The sequence below is a fragment of the Salvelinus sp. IW2-2015 genome, unplaced genomic scaffold (assembly GCF_002910315.2).
Source record: "Salvelinus sp. IW2-2015 unplaced genomic scaffold, ASM291031v2 Un_scaffold1198, whole genome shotgun sequence".
Taxonomy (NCBI): Eukaryota; Metazoa; Chordata; class Actinopteri; order Salmoniformes; family Salmonidae; genus Salvelinus; species Salvelinus sp. IW2-2015.
Window position 1 is genome coordinate 157,842 of NW_019942773.1, and position 19,135 is coordinate 176,976.

Below are 19,135 nucleotides of genomic sequence, written 5' to 3' on the forward strand. Positions count from 1 at the left end.
CCAGCTTTGTAAATGTATCCCTCTCAATGATGGAGGAGCAGTGCAATTGTGGGACCTGGGTGTGTTCAGTGCTGGGGGGAGACTATCCTTGTCCGCAGGACACTTTGAAGATGTGTGATCAGACTCAATCAGGATGGGGGAGTTGTCACAGGGAGAGAGCTTTTCCTGTTGTGCTCTGTCTTTGATCCCGTAAAAGTCCTGCTGGAACTGCATCAGGATGCTCTGCACCGTTACTGTCCCAGACTTGAATATGTTGACAGAGGTTGTTTCAATTTCCTCAATGTCTAGTATTCTGAGTTTCCACCCTGGGCCAATACCCTCTCTCTTGACATAGGGGTAGTGTGCTCTTATAGCACTGTGCCATGCCAGGGGATGGTCTGTGTTAACCATTCTAGGGGATGTGGGATGGTAGCGTCTCACCTCGTCAACAGCCAGTGAAACTGCAGGGCGCCAAATTCAAAACAACAGAAATCCCATAATTAAAATTTCTCAAACATACATGTATTTTACACCATTTTAAAGATACACTTGTTCTAAATCCAGCCACAGCGTCCGATTTCAAAAAGGCTTTACGACGAAAGCAAACCAAACGATTATGTTAGGTCAGAGCCAAGTCACAGAAAAACACAGCCATTTTTCCAGCCAAAGAGAGGAGTCACAAAAAGCAGAATTATAGATAAAATGAATCACTAACCTTTGATGATCTTCATCAGATGACACTCATAGGACTTCATGTTACACAATAGATGTATGTTTTGTTCGGTAAAGTTCATATTTATATCCAAAAATCTGAGTTTACATTGGCGCGTTATGTTTTCAGTAGTTCCAAAACATCCGGTGATTTTGCACATCAATTTACAGAAATACTCATAATAAACATTGCTAAAAGATACAACTATTATGCATGGAATTTTAGATCCACTTCTCCTTAATGCAACCGCTGTGTCAGATTTCCAAAAAACATCACGGAAAAAGCAAACCATGCAATAATCTGACTACGGCGCTCAGACGACAAATCAACCCAAAGAGATATCCGCCATGTTGGAGTCAACAGTAGTCAGAAATAACATTATACACATTCACTTACCTTTGATGATCTTCATCAGAATGCACTCCCAGGAATCCCAGTTCCACAATWAATGTTTGTTATGTTCGATAATGTTCATKATTTATGTCCAAATTCCTAATTGTTGTTCGCGCGTTCAGTACACAATRTAAACTCARGACGCGCGTGCAAGTCCAGTGGAAAGTATGGACGAAAAGTCCACAAAGTTCCGTTARAGTCCGTAGAAACATGTCAAACGATGAATAGAACCAATTTTTCGGATGTTTTTAACATAAATCTTCAATAATGTTCCAACAGGAAAATTCCTTTTACTTCAGAAATGCGATGGAATGCAGCTAACTCTCACATGAACGTGCATGGTCAGCTCGTGGCACTCTGGGAGAGACCTTACTCAATCTCCTCTCATTCACCCCCACTTTACAGTAGAAGCATCAAAAAAGGTTCTAAAGACTTTTGACATCTAGTGGAAGCCTTAGGAAGTGCAACATGACCCCATTTCCACTGTATCTTGGATAAGCAAAGAGTTGAAAACCTACAAACCTCAGATTTCCCACTTCCTGGTTGGATTTCTTCTCAGGTTTTTGCCTGCCATATGAGTTCTGTTATACTCACAGACATCATTCAAACAGTTTTAGAAACTTCAGAGTGTTTTCTATCCAAATATARGAGTAATATGCATATCCAAGGATCTGGGCTTGAGTAGCAGGCAGTTTACTCTGGGCATGCTTTTCATCCGGACGTGAAAATACTGCCACCTACCCCAAAGAAGTTAATATAACACTGTGCCATGCCACGGGATGGCTGTGTTAATATTGCACTGTGTCATGCCAGGGGATGGTCTGTGTTAATATAGCACTGTGTCATGGCAGGGGATGGTCTGTGTAGAAAATTAAGTTGCTTTCATTCCCCTCTTTGTAGCAGTCAGCAAATAGTGTCTCTAGATTATCCCTGAGCAGCTCTTTCTTTGTACTTATTTCGTGCAGTGTTATTTTTTATATACATAGGGTACTGTATTGTAATGACCTCTCCACAAGGATAAGCCATGGGGGCTTCAAAAGCCTCTGCATTTGGGTGGAGGGGGACTGTAAAACTATCCTGCCATTATTAGGTTAAATTAACAGACTTTGGTGCTAATTGAAGTTGCAGCCTGGTCAGTTTTGTCCCAACAGCTTGGTGGCTTGGTAACCTTATTTATTAAGCTTTATAGAACACAATTACCAAGAGATTGTTGTCTTTTACTTTTTGGCTTCAAAAGTAGGTTCAGACTGAACATTACTCACTCAGTTTTGTGTTCGATGGTATTTCCAGGTTTGCACTGTGTGTCTTCTGCAAGTTTTGGTTTGTAAAAATATTTTTCTGGATAATCCTTGGTACTAATAGTCCATTCAGGTACATTTGTCCAAAATCAAGTTTTTAGGAATTGATTTTTGATTTGGATTAAGGTTTTGATGTTGAGGTTAGTATCCTGAATGAGTTCAAGTTTATCTACATTTATTCTATCTATTTGCAGAAGAACTCAGGAGCCCATGTTGCTCATACCTCTCTCTTCTCTCTCTCTCTCTCTCTCTCTCTCTCTCTCTCTCTCTCTCTCTCTCTCTCTCTTCCTCTCTCTCTCTCTCTCTCTCTCTCTCTCTCTCTATCCTTGCCTCCACAGAGGGAACTCAGTATCTGTCACTCTCTCTTGCCCTCACTGAGGGAACTCAGTAGCCAGTCTCTCTATCTCTGCCTCCACAGAGTGGGAACTCAGTATCCAGTCTCTCTCTCTGCCTCCACAGAGTGAGAACTCAGTATCCAGTCTCTCTCTCTTCCTCCACAGAGTGGGAATTCAAATGAACACTGGGACTCTGATCTAATGCATCAATTTAATTTCTCCCAACTCTCCCTGAACTTTTACTCTCTCTCTCTCTCTGTCTTTTTTTCTCTCACTATGTCTTTATCTCTCTCTCTCTCTATGTCTTTATCTCTCTCTCTGGGTAGAGTAGAAGTGTATCTGCTGTGTTATGCATCCCTTCCATAGGGGCCTGGGGGAGACTGCCATGGCCATGGTGCACTACTTCTGAACTGCAACGCTGAGGACAACACACACACACACACATACACACGCACACAAGCACACACACTTTATGTGTCTGTCTACAAACATGAATTAATCGATGTACATGTATATGAATGTGTGCAGACAATTTGCTACATTTTACTATATATCCTATTGACAGATCATATATAACATATATGATTCTAGAAATGTCTTCACACTTAAAAAAGTCAGGTGCACTTGCTGGCGGTAGGGAATAGTCAGCAACATTACTCGTTCCAAAAATATGTTCTATATCCAGGGCAAAAAAACAACACTGGTGTCACTTCAGCTGCAGGTGTTCTGATAAGATACAGGACAACGTTTTTCAGTCACTCTTGATAAGAGCATCTGCTAAATGACTAACATGTAAATGTCATATATAATGACACTCATTATTATAGTCCCTAGGTATAACACTGGAAACTGACATTACAGTAATGATAGTAATCACATTGTACCAGATAATGAGTGTTCTTGGTATGGTTGATACCAAACCAGTATGCACAGACAGTCCTCACATGACTTAGAGAAGAAAAAGAGAGTGAGAAAGAGATAGATAGTGACTTGTATAGTGTCACAGGGCAGCCCACCCCCCTATCCATTTCTCCCTCTTTTGTTCTCTCTCCTGTTTTAGGCATGCATGTGCTGGCAAACTTTTCGGCATTGTTTGCCGTACTCTGCCTCCTTCACAACACACTCCTTCCCTTCTCTCTCTCTCTCTCTCTCTCTCTCTCTTCTTCTGTCTCTTCTGTCTTTTCTGTTTCTCTGTCTCTCTCTCTCTCTCTCTCTCTCTCTCTCTCATCTCTCTCTCTCTCTCTCCCTCTTCTCCCCTCTCCCTTTCTGTCTCTCCTTCTCTTTCTTTCTCTCTCTCTTCCTCTCTCCTTTCTCTGCTCTCTCTCTCTCTCTTCTCTTCTCTCTCTCTCTCTCTTCCTCTCTCTCTCTCCTCTCTTCCTCTCTCTCTCTCTCTCTCCTCTCGTCTCTCTCTCTCTCTCTCTCTCTTTTCGTTCTGTCTCTCTTTCTTTCTCTTTCTTCACTGTAATAATACTAAAATCTATACTCTCTTTCTTCAGTCTCTCTCTTTCTCTGCCTCTCTGTTTCCTTTCTGCTCCTCTCTATTGCTCCTTCTCTCTCTGATCTCGTTTCTCTCTCTCTTTTGATTTTCTTGATCTTTTTTCTCTCCTTCTCTCTTCGTCTCTGTATCTCTCTTCTTTCTCTCTTTCTCTTTCCTTTCTTTATGTTTTCCTCCTCTCTCTTCACTTTCTTTATCTTTTTCTTCTCTCTCTTACATTTCTTTTATCTTCTCTCTTCTCTTACACACACACATTAGGGTTGTTTGTTCAGGTTAGACAAAGCACTGCTCAAACACACAAACGTGCCTCCAAACCACCCTTTTCTAACTAAAGTCTCAAACAAGCCCTTCCTAACTCCAGTCTCAGTCACGTTTGCTGTGTTGCAGTTCAAGGGCATACTGGCATCCTGTGATAAAAATTCAGATGGTCCTTTTTTGACCTTATGTGATTGTATCTAAACATTTACATTCACTGACCTTTAATCTTTGACCCTAGATGTGACCTTCCAGCCAACCTATAGTACCCGGGGGGGAGGGGCATCCTGGAATTCTACATGGTGACCCACCCCAGAACTGGTGGTGGAGGAGTGTACCGCTGTGTGTGTGTGTGTGTGTGTGTGTGTGTGTGTGTGTGTGTGTGTGTGCGTGTTTTGTCTGGCTCTGTGCCCCTCCTGATGGACTACAGCAGCTGGGGCTTTTACGCTTCATTGCTCCCTCATCTAGCCAATCTAAACACACACACACATGCACACAAACACACACATGCACACACACACACACACACACACACACACACACACACACACACACACACACACACACACACACACACACACACACACACACACATATGCAAACTCAGACAAATACACAACAAAGCCCACAAACAACAACTTGTCATAGACAAGGAAAGTTTCTTAAATGTTTTCACTTCCGTGTTCATTCCCATCAGCTGATTGGACGTCCTGCGCTCCCTGCCTATTGGTCCTTTGGGTCCCAGCTTTGTCGCTATGGATACTCCAACGACACTGAGATAGCAGACCTCTACAGAGAAATGAGAGCAGCAGGAATACCCTACGTAAGCACCCTTAAATTTTACTCTTCAAACAAGTGCCCTTGCTCATCACCCTACCACACCATTTGTTATCATGAATAGCTTTGTGTTACTCTAAGTACATTAAACTCAAGTACCCTTACTTTACACCCTACAATACACTCTACCTATATTACACCCCCTTGTTTCTGTTTAAGCGCCCTTATCTCCAGCACACTTGTCAGCACTAGTAATTCAATTCCTGGGAGGGGGGGGGGCACAGAGAGATATGGGGAGGCGAGGGTTGGTTGAGGTCAGGACAAACAGACGGACAAAGAGGAATATTGAAGTATTTGACCTACCAATTTGAAGTTGAATGAAAGAAAGGAGAGAGGAAGTGAGAGAGCGACGGAGGAAGTAGTCAGATGGAGACTTATGACTCGGGTGATTGTCGTCAGATTCAAAAAGCTGTCGTGTTAACCAAGCTCTCTGTTCTCTTTTAAACTCTACTAATTGTCTATATTAAACTCTACCAATTGTTTATATTCAACTCTACCAATTGTTTATATTCAACTCTACTAATTGTTTATATTCAACTCTACTAATTGTCTCTAGTAAACTCTACTAGTTGTTTATATTCAACTCTACTAATTGTCTCTAGTAAACTCAACTAATTGTCTCTAGTAAACTCTACTTATTGTCTCTAGTAAACTCTACTAATTGTCCATATTCAACTCTACTAATTGTCCATATTCAACTCTACTAATTGTCTCTCGTAAAATTGACTAATTGTCTCTATTCAACTCTACTTACTGTCTCAATTAAACTCTAATAATTGTCTCTAGTAAACTCTACTAAAGCTGTCTTTTCTATCTACTTTAGGTATGGCCTGACTTCCCTGGTATTATAGTCAACGAGTCTGTAGACTTGGACACGAAAGTAGAGGTATATTTAACTTCCTGTTAACACACGAACTAGCCAATCACAGAGCCTGATGGGGCACTTCCTGTTTCAAAGTCCAATTACTGACATGCCTTAACGCTCTATCTCTTTGTCCTGTGATCTCTGGCCAATCCCAGATCTACTGGACCTATGCAGCGTTCCCAGACTTCTTAATTTAGCTTACAGCATTGTGGTGGCATTGGGAAATTGCAGAATTCTACAATAATACCGTGACGTCTGATGGCCTCTGGATTGTGAGTGAAATCCTACGTCTGTGCACGTTCACACACACAGTATGTCGTTAACTTTCACTGTGTGTTTAGGACATGAATGAACCAGCCAGCTTTGTCCGTGGAACCGTTGAAGAGTAGTTTCTGGGTCCCGCTGTCTACAATAACCAACCATACATGCCACGCCTTATCACGATACACACCATCATCAATGACCTTGCGCGAGCCTTGGKTTTCTGTAGAGTGAGGTAGCATGATGTACACCTACACACCCTGGACAGGACGCTAGTCTATCACAGGGCCTTACCCACAATCTCCTTATTAATGCTGAGTGCCAAGTAGAGACACATCAGGTGCCGTATTTACAATCTTTGGTATGACTTCTATATAGTGAAATGGATACAGCAACTAGACAGTTCATGAGCAGCTCCAACCAATGGCATTACGTGCCTGTTCACATACAATAGTTTGACCTGAGCTAGACTGCAGGCAGATGTCTGACCTCTCCTCCCCCTCTCCCCTCCTCCAGCACCTTGCTGAGTGTGATAGGGAATAGGGGGATAGTGGTGAGCAGGTCTACCGAGCCTCCAAACGGGAATTGGGCTGGACACCGCCTGGGAGACACCAACGTCAGCTGGGATATGATCTACAACACCGTCATAGGTGTGTGTGTTTGTTTGTTTGTCTATCTATTGACTGTTCTGTCTCTCTATTTAACAGGAATGATGGAGTTCAGTCTGTTTGGAATTCCTTATGTAAGTGACTCTCCTCTCTGGCTCCTTTCTACATGGAAATTGCTATTGATTTTGTTCCTGTTTTGTTTGTCTTCTTCTAAGTTGTTTTCACTAAAAAAATAACTGAAGTAACAGAAACACATTTTTGTACAACCCATACTGCAGTCGATGAAAACACTTTACAACTTAACTAGTACTCTGACTCAAGTCTCTCTCTCTCTTTTCCCCCTCTTTCTATGTCTCTGCCTCTACCTACCGTAACCTAGTACCTCAATCCTACCTAATACTAAACCTAACGCATATCGCTCACCATTAACTTACCATAGGCATAAGAATTCAGTGCTCTCCTGCTATCCTAATCTTACCTACCTAACTACCATTACACTACCTACCATACTATCCCACTACCTTCCCCTCCCCTCTCGGATCCATCTCTCCCCACTTTGGCCCCTCTTTCACCAAATGTTTTCCTGGGCTCGCTCTCCCTACCCTACTATTCAACTTGACCTACCTCCCTAACCTACCTACCTAATCCCCTAACTAGATTCCCCTCTTATCTTCTCATCATCAGATCGGCCGCTTCTTTACCTACTCTTTCTATGTTCTCTCTAACGGACATTACCTTAGCCTAAACCCTCTACACATGCTAACCTACGCTACCTAACTCCCTACCTTATACACCCGTACTCTACCGTACCCTACCCTACCTCCTACCGAGCGACCCCCCTCTCTCGTCCCTCCTCCTCGACTTCCTGGCCCCCTCCTGTTTCTATGCTTTCTGCCTCGCTTCTACTACCTACTGAACACCTACCCATACTACCTACCCACTACCTACTCCTACCCTACCTACCTACCTAACTACTACCCCTACTACCTCCCTCATCTCTCTCTCTCCTTTTCCCCCCTCTTTCTGATCTCTGTCACCTACCTGACCTACCTACCTACCTACCTACCACTAACCTACACTTACCCTTTACAGAATACCTACCCCTTACCTACACTTACACACTCCCTCTACCTAAGCTACCTACGACCTACAACCTACCTAACCTGACCTAACCTCTCGATCCACCTCCCCAAACATCTCCTCGGTCTCTCCTCTCCCCCTCCCCTTTTCTCTCCTACTCTCCCCCTCCAGCCCGCATCTCTCCCTCTTTATCACTAACTGAGGACCGATATCGTGGGTTTCTTCAGTATGAGATGTTCTCTGCTGGATGCAGCTTACTCAACCACATGGCAAGTTAGCCCTGTGAGTATCTAGCAATCTACCGTGCATACACTGACACACGCATGCAGTCGCATAGCCCTTCACTATAAGGCAGTCCCCCTTTCATAAATGAACTTCAAGTTGACAGTGCTTTGTGAGTGGATGACAGTGCCAGCTTTAGAACATGTCCAGCACTGCTAACCCAGTGTGCTTTTCATAGAGACCTACTGACACTCTCCACTCCACTGATAAGGTCACTCGAACCAAGAGCCAAACACACAAGCGTACCCACCCACGACCACACACCACACACACACACACACACACAACACACACACACACACACACACCACACACACACACACACACCACACACACACACACACACACACACACACACACACCACAACACACACACCACTACACACACCATTCAACACCACACACAGACAAAAGACTGAATGATGTGGCTATGCCTTAGCGGGTGTAGTGGCAGTGGCATTCGTTCTAGAAGTGACCTTTGGGAGTGTTGGAACACATCTGACAAAATCCAATAACGGCGTCAGGAGATCGATCCTACCGGGCAACATATCCCTGCTCCTGAGTCGGAATACAAGACACAGTGAGGTGTGTGTGTGCATCTGTGTAGGTATATGAGAGAGAGAGAGACAGTATTCCCTCCCAAATATGCCCCCCTAGACATAACTATGATAAAACAACAAAAACAGGTCACAACTCCTGCAGCTCTGTCGCACGCTGGGTCTGAACATAGTCAATGGTAGGCTTTGAGGAGACTCTGTGAGGCAGTAGTACTGTAGATTACTTTGTCACTGACCTCAAACCAGACTCCCTCAGAGCGTTTAGTAAGCCCACTAACACCCCTATCAGATCAAAGTAACATCACAGTCTACCTTAACAGAGCAATACTCAATCATCAGGCATCATAGCCAAAGGAACTGAATAATATTAAGAAATGCTAAAGATGGAAGGAAAGTGGTGTAGAAACTTACCAAAAACCATTAGAAAACAACATATGCAATCCCTTTTATCTATCTTCCCGTGACAGTAAAAGGTGTAAACTTGGCAGAAGAAAGCCTAAACTGTATATTTGACATTTCAGCTTCCCTATCAAATCAAAAAATGTAAGCAGACAACCTAAGAAAATGTACACTTGTTAGGGATAGTGGGCAGTATTCGGAAGTTTGGATGACTGAGGTGCCCAAGGTAAACTACCTGCTACTCAGGCCCAGAAGCTAGGATATGCATATGCATGGTGGTATTGGATAGAAAACACTCTGAAGTTTCTAAAACGGTTAACATTATGTCTGTGAGTATAACAGAACTGATATGGCAGGCAAAAACCAGAGGACACATTGTTTTCCTGTTGACCTGCCAGCCAATTCAAAGGTTAAGCTATTGAAAACAAAGACTTCTGCCTCCCAAATTTCAGTTACTATGGCTTCCACTAGATGTCAGTCTTTATACATGGTTTCAGGCTTGTATTCTGAAAAAACAACGAGGAATAGTTGTTTATCCTCAGGGAGGTCTATGGCAAAACTAGTCTCATTGCGCGCATGACCGAGGGAGCGCGCCGCGTTCTTTTCCTTTCCTATTGAAAATAGTTCCCTCCGTATAAAATATTATAATTTATTTAGATATTAAAGTACCTAATAATGGATTAGAAACATTTTATTTGTTTGGACAAACTTTACTGGTAACTTTTGGAACTCCTATGTCTGTATTCTGAATGGGTGGATTACTGAACTCAATGACGCCTACTAAACGGACTATTTGGGATATAAAGAAGGAATTTATCGAGCAAAATGACCATTCATTGTGTTCCTGGGACTCTTGTGATTGCGATCAGAGGAAGATCTTCAAAGGTAAGTGACTTATTTTCTCACTATATGGGATTTTGTGATGCCTGTGCCTGTTTGGATAATATGCTGTTGTGGGATGCTGACCTCAGATAATCAATTGCTGTGCTTTCGCAATAAAGCCTTTTTGAAATCCGACAATGCGGTTAGATTGCCAAGATTCTAAGATAAAGAATCATGTATGACACTTGTATGATCATGAATGTTTAATATTGCGTTTATTGTATGTTGAATTTGGCACTCTGCAATTTCCCCGGATGTTGTCGAGGTGGGTCGCTAGCGGAACACCTGCACCAGAAAGTTTAACAACAACAAATGGTTTGATGAAGAATGCAAAAACATAAGAAACTGAGAAACCTGTCCAACCAAAAACAGAGACCAAGAAAACCTGATCCTACACCTTCACTATGGTGAATCACTAAAACAATACAGAAATACTGTAATGAACACGATGTGAGACAGAGAGCTGGTTTCAAGTGCAGGGCGCAGCAGGTGTTTATTGGTAAAGGACCACAGGAGGAAGCAGGTAGCTGGGTCCAGGGGCAGGCAGAAGGTCATACACAGGGGGTCCAAAAAGGCAACAGTACAGGCAGGGAAAAGGCTAGTAACGTAGTCCGGGAGATCAGGCAATAGGTTGATAACAGGACATCCGATAGGCTAAAGTAAAGGCAGGGAATAGGCAAAAGGTATTGTTAGTGAGGCAGGCAAAAACAATCATACACAGGAAGATTAAATTAAGGGGAAACCCAGCACTCCAAATAGAAGTGTGTGACAAAACAAACAATTCCTCACAGTGATGGGGTGCAAAGAACTGAACTAAATAGTGTGTGTAATGACATACAGGTGTGTGAACAGGTGATTAGAATTCAGGTGATTGGGATCTGGAGAGTGAGCTGCGTTCAGGGGAACTATGAGTTTGAGAGTGTGAGCTGGAGAGTGAGCTGCGTTCAGGGGAACTATGAGTTTGAGAGTGTGAGCTGGAGAGTGAGCTGGGTTCAGGGGAACTATGAGTTTGAGAGTGTGAGCTGGAGAGTGAGCTGCGTTCAGGGGAACTATGAGTTTGAGAGTGTGAGCTGGAGAGTGAGCTGCGTTCAGGGGAACTATGAGTTTGAGAGTGTGATCTGGAGAGTGAGCTGCGTTCAGGGGAACTACGTGTTTGAGAGTGTGAGCTGGAAAGGGAGCTGGAAAGTGAGCTGCGTTCTGGGGATCTACGTGTTTGAGAGTGTGAGTTGGAAGCAGACATTACAAATACACTATGGAAAAAGAAGGAACTGCTTGTCAGAAATCAAATCAATGTAATTAAAGAATCAATAGAATCTAAACGCTTCTGGGAAATTGGAAAACCCTAACAGACAACAACATAAAGAGTTATCTATTCAAAATGGAGATGTATGGGTGAACCACTTCTACAATCATTTTGGCCCTATAACAAAGAAAAACAGCAAAAACATATATTTGATCAATTACAAATCTTATAATCAGCTATTAAAGACTACCCGAACCCAATGAGTTCTCCAATTACATCCAGTGAACTGCAGGACAAAATACAAACCCTCCAACTCAAAAAGACCTATGGTGTTGATGGAATCCTAAATGAAATGATGAAATATACAGACCACAAATTTCAATTGGTTATACTTAACTCTTTAACATCCTCAGCCCTGGCATCTTCCCCAATTTATGAGGTTCTGCTATATAAATGGATGGAAACCAGTGTTCGGGGAAAAATCATACAACATAAAATCATATAAAATCCATGTACAAACATGAGACAGGGATGCAGCTTCAGCCCCAACCTCTTCAACATACAGTACCAGTCAAAGGTTTGGACACACATACTCATTCAAGGGTTTTTATAAAAAAAAAAAAAATTTTGTACATTGTACAATAATAGTGAAGACATCAAAACTATGAAATAACACATATGGAATCATATAGTAACCAAAAAAGTGTTAAACAAATAAAAATACATTTTATTTTTGAGATTCTTCAATGTAGCAACCCTTTGCCTTGATGACAGCTTTGCACACTGTTGGCATTCTCTCAACCACTTTGTTGGCTGCTTTTCCTTCTCTCTGCTGTCCAACTCATCCCTAACCGTCTCAATTGGGTTGAGTTCAGGTGATTGTGGAGGCCAGGTCATCTGATGCAGCACTCCATCACTCTCCTTTATTTTGTTATTTATTTAACCTTTATTTAACTAGGCAAGTCAGTTAACAACAAATTATTTTTTGCAATGAAGGCCTACACCGGCCAAACCCTATCCCGGACCGTGCTGGGCCAATTGTGTGCCGCCCTATGGGACTCCCAATCACGGCCGGTTGTGATACAGCCTGGAATCGAGTGATGGCTCTAGCACTGAGATGCAGTGCCTTAGACCTCTGTACCACTTGGGAGCCCTTCGTGGTCAAATGGCCCATAAACAGCCTGGAGGTGTGTTTTGGGTCATTGTCCCATTGAAAAACATATTATAGTCCCACTAAGCGCAAACCAGATGGGATGGCGTAACACTGCAGAATGCTGTGTGTAGCCATGCTGGTTAAGTGTGCCTTGAATTCTAAATCAATTACACAGAGTTTTTCACCGCAAAGCATCCCCACCATCATACTTCCTCCTCCATGCTTTACAGTGGGAATCACACATGCGTTCATCATCCGTTCACCTACTCTGCATCTCACAAAGACACGGCGGTTGGAACCAAAAATCTCAAATTTGGACTCATCAGACCAAAGGACAGATTTCCACCAGTCTAATGTCCATTTCTCGTGCTTGTTGGCCCAAGCAAGTCTCTTAATATTATTGGTGTCCTTTAGTAGTGGTTTCTTTGCAACAATTCAACCATGAAGGCCTGATTCACACAGTCTCCTCTGAACAGTTGATTTTGAGATGTGTCTGTTACTTGAACTCTGTGAAGCATTTATTTGGGCTGCAATTTCTGAGGTTGGTAACTCTAAGGAACCTTTCCTCTGCAGCAGAGGTAACTCTGGATCTTCCTTTCCTATAGCAATCCTCATGAGAGCCAGTTTCATCATAGCGCCTGATGGTTTTTGCGACTGAACTTAAAGAAACTTTCAAAGTTCTTGAAATGTTCCTTATTGACTGACCGTCATGTCTTAAAGTAATGATGGACTGTCATTTCTCTTTGCTTATTTGAGCTGTTCTTGCCATGATATGGACTTGGTCTTTTACCAAATAGGGCTATCTTCTGTATACCACCCCTAACTTGTCACAACACAACTGATTGGCTCAAATGCATTAAGGAGGAAAGAAATTCCACAAATTGACTTTTAACAAGGCACACCTGTTAATTGAAATGCATTCCAGGCGACTACCTCATGAAGCTGGTTGAGAGGATGCCAAGAGTGTGCCAAGCTGTGATCAAGGCAAAGGGTTATTTTGAAGAATCTCAAATATAAAATATATATTAAAAAATGTAACACTTTTTTGGTTACTACATGATTCCATGTGTGTTATTTCATAGTTTCTGCAATGGAAAACATATTAAAAATAAAGAAAAACCCTGGAATGAGTAGGTGTGTCCAAACTTTTGACTGGTACTGTATATATCAATGAATTGGCCGGGGCACTAGAATAGTCTGCAGCACCCGGCCTCATCCTATTAGAATCTGAAGTCAAATATCTACTGTTTGCTGATAATCTGGTGCTTCTGTCACCAACCAAGGAGGGCCTGCAGCAGGACCTAGATCTTCTGCACAGGTTCTGTCAGACCTGGGCCCAAACAGTAAATCTCAATAAGACAAAAATAATGGTGTTCCAAAACAGGTCCAGTTGCCAGTACCACAAATACAAATTCCATCTGGACACCGTTGCCCTAGAGGACACAAAAAACTATACTTACCTCGGCCTAAACATTAGCAGAACAGGTATCTTCCACAAAGCTGTGAACGATCTGAGAGACAAGGCGAGAAGGGCCTTCTACGCCATCAACTTAAACAACATAAAATAAGCAACATAAAATTCTACATCCCTATTAGGATCTGGGAAAAAAATACTTGAATCAGTTATAGAACCCATTGCCCTTCATGGTTGTGAGGTCTGGGGTCCCCTCACCAACCAAGAATTCACCAAGACAAAAAAACACAAAATAATGCATGACAGCAGAATTAAGCTGATACCTGTTAATTATCAAAATCCTGAAAAGAGACGTTAAATTCTACAACCACCTAAAAGGAAGCGATTCACAAATCTTCCATAACAAAGCCAACACCTACAGAGAGATGAACATGGAGAAAAGTCCACTAAGCAAGCTGGTCCTGGGGCTCTGTTCACAAACACACCCCACAGAACCCCAGGACAGCAACACAATTTGACACAATCAAATCATGAGAAAACTTTAACATAATTTCTTGACACATTGGAAAGTATTTACAAAAAACAGAGCAAACTAGAATGCTATTTGGCCGTAAACAGAAAGTACACAGTGGCAGAATACCTGACCACTGTGACTGACACAAACTTAAAGGAAAGTTTTGACTATGTAGACTCATTTAGCATAGCCTTGTTATTGAGAAAGGCAGCCGTGAGCAGATCTGGCTCTCAAGAGGAAACAGGCACACTGCCCACAAAATCTAAACAAATAAAATTTTGATAAACTCCCATATTTATTGGATGAAATACCACAGTGTGCAATTCAAGCAACAAGATTTGTGAGCTGGTGCCACAAAAAAAGGACAACCAGTGAAGAACAAAAACCACTGTAACTACAACCCATATTTATATTTAATTATTTTACCTTTTTGCACATCATTATACCACTGTACATAGCCATAATACGACCTTTGAATGTGTATTTTCCTTTAACCTCTCTTGGGTAGGAGGCAGTATTTTCACGTCTGGATGAAAAGCGTGCCCAAAGTAAACTGCCTGTTACTTAGGTCCAGAAGCTAGGACATGCATATAATTGGTAGATTTGGATAGAAAACACTCTAAAGTCTCTAAAACTGTGAAAATGAAGTATGTGAGTATAACATAATTGATATGGCAGGCGAAACCCTGAGGACAAACCATAAAAATAAAAAAAATTCAGCCTACCACTGTTTTCAATGGCTGTCACTTTTATTGTAAGGCGAAATCCTCCCAGAGGGCTTCCACTAGATGTCAACAGTCTTTAGAAAGAGTTTCAGAGTCTCACAACTCAATCGCTGGTTGAAAACTGTTTTCTGCCCCTCCCAAAAGATCGAATTTGTAGATAATTGGCCCTCTTTCTGGGACTCACCCACAAACAGGACCAAGCCTGGCCTGTTGAGGAGTGACGGACTCCATCCTAGCTGGAGGGGTGCTCTCATCTTATCTACGAACATAGACAGGGCTCTAACTCCCTTAGCTCCACAATGAAATAGGGTGCAGGCCGGGCAGCAGGCTGTTAGCCAACCTGCCAGCTTAGTGGAGTCTGCCAATAGCACAGTCAGTGTAGTCAGCTCAGCCATCCCCATTGAGACTGTGTCTGTGCCTCGACCTAGGTTGGGCAAAACTAAACATGGCGGTGTTTCGCCTTAGCAATCTCACTAGGATAAAGACCTCCTCCATTCCTCCATTATTGAAAGAGATCGTGATACCTCACATCTCAAAATAGGGTTACTTAATGTTAGATCCCTCACTTCAAAGGCAGTTATAGTCAATGAACTAATCACTGATCAATTCTTGATGTGATTGGCCTGACTGAAACATGGCTTAAGCCTGATGAATTTACTTGTGTAAATGAGGCCTCACCTCCTGGTTACACTAGTGACCATATCCCCCGTGCATCCCGCAAAGGCGGAGGTGTTGCTAACATTTACGATAGCAAATTCAATTTACAAAAAATAAATAAATGACGTTTTCGTCTTTTGAGCTTCTAGTCATGAAATCTATGCAGCCTACTCAATCACTTTTTATAAGCTACTGTTTATAGGCCTCCTGGGCCATATACAGCGTTCCTCTCTGAGTTCCCTGAATTCCTATCAGACCTGTAGTCATAGCAGATCATATTCTAATTTTTGGTGATTTTAATATTCATATGGAGAAGTCCACAGACCCACTCCAAAAGTCTTTCGGAGCCATCATCGACTCAGTGGGTTTTTGTCCAACATGTCTCTGGACTACTCACTGCCACAGTCATACTCTGGACCTAGTTTTGTCCCATGGAATAAATGTTGTAGATCTTAATGTTTTTCCTCATAATCCTGGACTGTCGGACCACCATTTTATTACGTTTGCAATCGCAACAAATAATCTGCTCCGACCCCAACCAAGGAGCATCAAAAGTCGTGCTATAAATTCTCAGGACAACACAAAAATCCTTGACGCCCTTCCAGACTCCTTCTGCCTACCAAAGGACGTCAGAGGACAAAAATCAGTTAACCACCTAACTGAGGAACTCAATTTAACCTTGCGCAATACCCTAGATTGCAGTTGCACCCCTAAAAACGAAAAACATTTGTCATAAGAAACTAGCTCCCTGGTATACAGAAAATACCCGAGCTTTGAAGCAAGCTTCCAGAAAATGGAACGGAAATTGCGCCACACCAAACTGAAGGTCTTCCGACTGGCTTGGAAAGACAGTAGCCGTGCAAGTACCGAAAAGAAGCCCTCACTGCTTGCTCGATCATCCTACTTTTCCAACTTAATTGAGGAAAATAAGAACAATCCAAAATTTTCTTTTTGATACTGTTGCAAAGCTAACTAAAAGCAGCATTTCCCCAAGAGAGGATGGCTTCACTTCAGCCAGTAATAAATTCATGAACTTCTTTGAGGAAAAATCATGATCATTAGAAAGCAAATTACAGGACTCCTCTTTAAATCTGCATATTCCTCCAGGGCTTAGCTGTTCCTGGATCTGCACAGCTCTGCCAGGGCCTGGGATCGGGGAGACACTCAAGTGTTTTAGTACTATATCTCTTGACACAATGATGAAAATAATCATGGCCTCTAAACCTTCAAGCGGCATACTGGATCCTATTCCTACTAAACTACTGAAAGAGCTGCTTCCTGTGCTTGGCCCTCCTATGTTGAACATAATAAACGGCTCTCTATCCACCGGATGTGTACCAAACTCACTAAAAGTGGCAGTAATTAAGCCTTCTTGAAAAAGCCAAACCTTGACCTGGAAAATATAAAAAAAACTTATCGGCCTATATCGAATCTTCCATTCCTCTCAAAAATTTTGGAAAAAGCTGTCGCGCAGGCAACTCACTGCCTTCCTGAAGGACAAACAATGTATACCGAAATGCTTTCAGTCTGGTTTTAGACCACATCATAGCACTGAGGACTGCACTTGTGAAGGTGGTAAAATACCTTTTAATGGCGTCAGACCGAGGCTCTGCATCTGTCCTCGTGCTACTAGACCTTAGTGCTGCCTTTGACACCATCGATCACCACATTCTTTTTGGAGAGACTGGAAACACCAAATTGGTCTACACGGACAAGTTCTGGCCTGGTTTAGATCTTACCTGTCGGAAAGATATCAGTTTGTCTCTGTGAATGGTTTGTCCTCTGACAAATCAACTTAACATTTCGGTGTTCCTCAAGGTTCCGTTTTAGGACCACTATTGTTTTCACTATATATTTTTACCTCTTGGGGATGTTATTCCGAAAACATAATGTTAACTTTCACTGCTATGCGGATGACACACAGCTGTACATTTCAATGAAAACATGTTGAAGCCCCAAAAATTGCCCTCGCTAGAAGCCTGTGTTTCAGACATTAGGAAGTGGATGGCTGCAAACTTTCTACTTTTAAACTCGGACAAAACAGAGATGCTTGTTCTAGGTCCCAAGAAACAAAGAGATCTTTCTGTTAAATCTGACAATTAATCTTGATGGTTGTAAAGTCGTCTCAAATAAAACTGTGAAGAGACCTCGGCGTTACTCTTGACCCTGATCTCTCTTTTGACGAACATATTCAAGACTGATTTCAGGACAGCTTTTTTCCATCTACGTAACATTGCAAAAATCAGAAATTTTCTGTCCAAAAAATTTATCCATGCATTTGTTACTTTCTAGGTTAGCACACTGCAATGCTTACTTTCCGGCTACCCGGATTAAAGCACTAAATAAACTTCAGTTAGTGCTAAATACGGCTGCTAGAATCCTTGACTAGAACCAAGAAATTTGATCATATTATCCAGTGCTAGCTTCCCTACACTGGCTTCCTGTTAAGGCAAGGCTGATTCAAGGTTTTACTGTTAACCTATAAAGCGTTACATGGGCTTGCTCCTACCTATCTTTCCGAAGTTGGTCCTGCCGTACATACCTATACGTACGCTACGGTCAAAAGACGCAGGCCTCCTAATTGTCCCTAGAATTTCTAAGCAAACAGCGGGAGGCAGGGCTTTCTCCTATAGATCTCCATTTTTATGGAACGGTCGTGCCTACCCATTTGAGGAGGGGGGACGCGACTCGGTCTCAAACTTTTAAGTCTTTACTGAGACTTATCTTCTTCAGTAGGTCATATGATTTGAGTGTAGTCTGGCCCAGGAGTGTGAAGAGTGAACGGAAAGGCTCTGGAGCAACGAACCGCCTTTTGCTGTCTCTGCCTGGCCGGTTCCCCTCTCCCTCCACTGGGGATTCTCTGCCTCTAACCCTATTACAGGGGCTGAGTCACTGGCTACTGGTGCTCTTTCATGCCGTCCCTGGAGGGGTGCGTCACTTGAGTGGGTTGAAGTTACTGACGTGATCTTCCTGTCTGGGTTGGCGCCCCCCCTTGGTTTGTGCTGTGGTGGAGATCTTTGTGGGCTATACTCGCCTTGTCTCAGGATTGAAGTTGGTGTGTTGAAGATAACCCTCTAGTGGTGTGGGGGCTGTGCTTCGGCAAAGTGTGGTGGGTTATATCCTGCCTGTTTGGCCCTTGTCGGGTTTTTCTGATGGGCCACATGGTCTCCTGCCCCTCCTGTCTCAGCCTC

The 19,135-nt window shown here is 42.6% G+C and overlaps 1 pseudogene; it reads left to right on the forward strand.

The window, feature by feature from the left end:
• The first annotated feature begins 3,642 nt into the window (after positions 1–3,642).
• The window catches only part of LOC139024217 (maltase-glucoamylase-like), a 35,575-nt pseudogene continuing 20,082 nt past the window's right edge, over positions 3,643–19,135 (forward strand).